The following is a 4,681-nucleotide window of genomic DNA, read 5'->3' as shown; positions in this document are numbered from 1 at the left end:
GAGTCTCACCTTAGTGCAGTTAAGAGGATTTTCAGATATCTAGTAGGAACTAAGAGTCTAGGCTTGTGGTATCCTAAGGGATCAACTTGCACTTTAGTTGGTTACTCAGATTCAGACTTTGCCGGATGCAAACTAGACAGGAAAAGTACTTCTGGAACTTGTCATTTACTTGGAAACTCCCTTGTGTCGTGGTTTAGCAAGAAATAGACTAGCATTGCACTATCAACAGCTGAAGCTGAATACATTGCAGCTGGGAGCTGCTGTGCCCCAGATTCTTTGGATGAAACAACACTTATTGGATTTTGGTGTTGACTTGGGAACTGTACCTATAATGTGTGATAACACAAGTGCAATAAGCATTACTAAGAATCCAGTGATGCATTCAAGGACCAAGCACATAGAAGTAAGACATCATTTTATAAGGGATCACTTTCAAAATGGGATCATTAAGCTTGAGTATGTCAATACAGCTGAACAGCTGGCTGACATCTTTACCAAAGCTTTACCAAGAGAAAGTTTCCTGCATATAAGGATGAAACTAGGGATCATTGATCCTAGTGAGATCTGATCTTTGAACCCTTTCACAAGACACTTCTGGTGCTTGCATTGTTTTCCAGTTAAATCGATTGGGTAATCGATTACCAGCTTGGTACATAGTTTACAAAATCGATTTGGGAATCGATTGCATTGGCCCCAGACTTCAAATTTCAGAAAGTTATTTTTAACCCTGCCCGAGCGTCGATTTGGAAATCGACTAGTTCACCTTTCAACCTTAAATACATCGATTTGGACATCGATTGAGTAAATCTGGAAATCGATTTGGGAATCGATTCACGATATGACCGTTGTGACTCTCCTTTACTAGCCGTTGAATGCAATAATTACTAAATCGATTGTGCCTCCCCAGCAACGGTAACATAATCGATTGGGACATCGATTGACGCATCTGAGGGTTTAAAAAGGAACAATTACCAATTGATTTCTTCACATTATCTCTCCAGATTTCTCAAATTTTCTCTGCTTCATCTCTCCAATCTGTTTCTGGAATCTTTCTTGATTTACTATCTACATTCAAACACACTTCAACTTACGCTTATGGCACATGTTAAGCAAACACAAACCCGAACTCCTTCACCATCATCGTCAAGTGGGCGAACCCCTTCACCCCCACCAACAATGTCTAAACGAGTTCCCATTCCCACTCATAAGATACTTGCCAAGGACAAAGGCAAGGCTGCTGCTATTGATCAAGGCAAATCCAAGAAACGAAAGGATCCTCCAACTGAGAAGCTTTTGGCTGACGCCATGAAGGAAATTTTCTCAGAAGAAGAAGAAAACAGTTTCTTCTCATCCTCCTAAGAAAGCTCCTTCATCTAAGGATAAAGAGGTAGAAGCTACTATTCCATCTGACTTTCTCAAAAGAAAAATCCATGAGGCAAGGACTCTGGATTTCGCGTATTTTGATTCAGACGGTTTCACTTTCCAAGACCACTTAAGGTTTCACGGTCTTGAGGACTTTCTCTCCTCTTCTCTTGATACTTATCCGAAGCTGATAAGGGAATTCTACGCCTCATTCAAGCTAACTGAAGACGGATTCAAAGCTCAACTTAAAGGCAAAAGGATATCTATGTCCTTTGAAGATTTTTCTACTTTGTCAGGATTGCCATTTCATGGAACATCAATAGACGGCAGTTCTGATACTAACACTGCTGATGAAGGATGGGAAGCATCTTTTGATCGGCATACTGCTGTGAAGGTTCTGATGATTGATGGCTTTGTTGAAACGATTTCACTGCCTATTGGTCAAATGAAGGTCCAACATCGGATGCTTATGTATACTCTGAACCGGATGCTTGTGCCACGATCCGGTAACCATGCTGTAGTCCAGAAGTTGGACATACTACTGCTATGGGGATTGTCCAAGGAGCTCAAGATGAGCTGGACATGGATTGTGCTAAGGCACATGTTGGAGGCATCACAGAGTAAGCTGGTGCTGCCATATCCTCAACTGATCACAAAGATTCTGGGACATTTCAAAGTATTTCTTGTCAATGAAGAATCTTCCAAGACCACCCTTATTTTTGGTGAATCAATTGTTAATCAGATGCATTTGAAAAGGGTGCATGGTATTTGGATAAGACCACTGCCGAATGTTGAACAAGCTCAACCTAATCCTCAACAAGTTGTTGAACCAGTGGCAGCCCCTCCTGAGTACGTCGCAAAACTGCTGGAATTTATGGAAGTTCAGATGGCTCACAATGCCAAAATGCAAGAGTCACAGGCTAGAATGGAAGCTGCCTTGACGAATTTCCAGGCTTCTCTGAATTTAGTTGTTCAGGATGTTGCTGCAATTCAAGCGCATTTAGGCATAAAGCTATCATTTGAAGATATTGCGGACATCGGTCGGCAAGCAACAGAGGAACCAAATCCAACTCCCCTAGATCGTTCTGCAACTCACGTTGAGGAGACACCTGCTGAGGGTAATACATCGGTCTCTACCTCTCCCTTAGATAATAGTGAGGACCAGCCCAATTTAGGAGATTAGGTTTTTAGGCTATTTGTTGTGTTGTAATGACTTGTTATTGTTGTATTTTTTTTTTCTATATATATATAATGCATTAGCACGTTTAGTCAATTACTCTCTGATATCAATTGCCATAATTTGTTTAATATGCTTATTTGTTGCTCTGATACACTGTTTTTCTGACATCATTATCATCCCCCAGTGCTTATGTTTACTAACATAGGGGGAGGAAATTTTTATTCTGCCTTTTTGCCTTAACTGACAAAGGGGGAGAGAAATTATAACTTGTATTTTACAATGCTTATACTGCTGCACATTTGATACTCTGATGACTAATGACTTACTCTGATATTGTTAAATAGCATGTGTACTTATGCTCTGATCTGATGCTCTGATATTCTGATATTATGATCTGATAATGGTACATATGATGCTATGAAAATATATCTGTTGTTAATATTATATCTTGAAATGCTCAACTCAAGTTAAAATTGTATGCTTGTCACTTATGCAAAAAGGGGGAGATTGTTGGACTTTAGTCCTCTTAATCCTAATTTTGACATAATTAACAAACATACAATTGAATTGCAGCAAATGCCTAAATGTGCTTTATGCCTAAATGCGATTGAATTGCAGCAACATCCTGAACAACTGAATTCAGAGAAGCCTGGAGAGTCGTCAAGGCAGCTTCCATTCTAGCCTGTGACTCTTGCATTTTGACATTGTGAGCCATTTGAACTACAGCATGGTTACCGGACTACAGCATGGTTTCATCCTTATATGCAGGAAAATTTCTCTTGGTAAAGCTTTGGTAAAGATGTCAGCCAGCTGTTCGGCTGTGTTGACATACTCAAGCTTAATGATTCCATTTTGAAAGTGATCCCTTATAAAATGATGTCTTACTTCAATGTGCTTGGTCCTGGAGTGCATCACTGGGTTATTAGTAATGCTTATTGCACTTGTGTTATCACACATAATAGGTACAGTTCCCAAGTCGACACCAAAATCCAATAAGTGTTGTTTCATCCAAAGAATCTGGGCACAGCAGCTCCCAGCTGCAATGTATTCAGCTTCAGCTGTTGATAGTGCAATGCTAGTCTGTTTCTTGCTAAACCACGACACAAGGGAGTTTCCAAGTAAATGACAAGTTCCAGAGGTACTTTTCCTGTCTAGTTTGCATCCGGCAAAGTCTGAATCTGAGTAACCAACTAAAGTGCAAGTTGATCCCTTAGGATACCACAAGCCTAGACACTTAGTTCCTACTAGATATCTGAAAATCCTCTTAACTGCACTAAGGTGAGACTCTTTAGGATTTGATTGGTATCTTGCACACATGCAAACACTGAACATGATGTCAGGCCTGCTTGCTGTAAGATAGAGCAATGATCCTATCATACCCCGAAACCTAGTAACATCTACAGGTTTACCTTTCTCATCTCTGTCTAAGTAATTTCCTTGACTCATGGGAGTATCAATGGACTTAAGGTTTTCAAAACTAAATTTCTTTATCAAATCATTACAGTATTTAGTTTGACTAATGAAAATGCCTTGCTTGCTTTGGTTAATTTGAAATCCCAAGAAATAAGATAGTTCACCCATCATTGACATTTCAAATTTACCTTTCATTAAATTTTCAAAATCTTTGCACAACTTATTGTTAGTAGATCCAAATATTATGTCATCAACATACACTTGGACCAGCAAGATATCATTTCCAGTAGTCTTTGTGAAAAGGGTCTTGTCAACATTTCCTCTTAAAAAGTTTTGTTGAATGAGGAAATTGATGAGCTTCTCATACCAAGCTCTTGGAGCTTGTTTCAACCCATAGAGGGCCTTTGATAGCTTATACACATGATTAGGAAAATAGGGATTTTCAAAACCAGGTGTTTGGCTAACAAAAACTTCCTCTTGAAGGTCACCATTGAGAAAGGCACTTTTCACATCCATTTGATAAAGATTAAAGTCCATTATACAAGCATAAGCAAGAAGGATTCTAATGGCTTCTAACCTAGCTACAGGGGCATAGGTTTCATCAAAATCTATTCCTTCCTATTGACTATAACCCTTGGCTACTAGTCTAGCTTTGTTCCTTGTTATCACACCATTCTCATCCAACTTGTTTCTGAACAACCATCTGGTTCCTATGATGTGCTTACC

Source organism: Cicer arietinum, chromosome 7, assembly GCF_000331145.2.
Source record: "Cicer arietinum cultivar CDC Frontier isolate Library 1 chromosome 7, Cicar.CDCFrontier_v2.0, whole genome shotgun sequence".
NCBI classification, from domain to species: Eukaryota; Viridiplantae; Streptophyta; class Magnoliopsida; order Fabales; family Fabaceae; genus Cicer; species Cicer arietinum.
The sequence above is the reverse complement of the archived record's forward strand: the minus strand, read 5'-3'. Positions refer to the sequence as shown.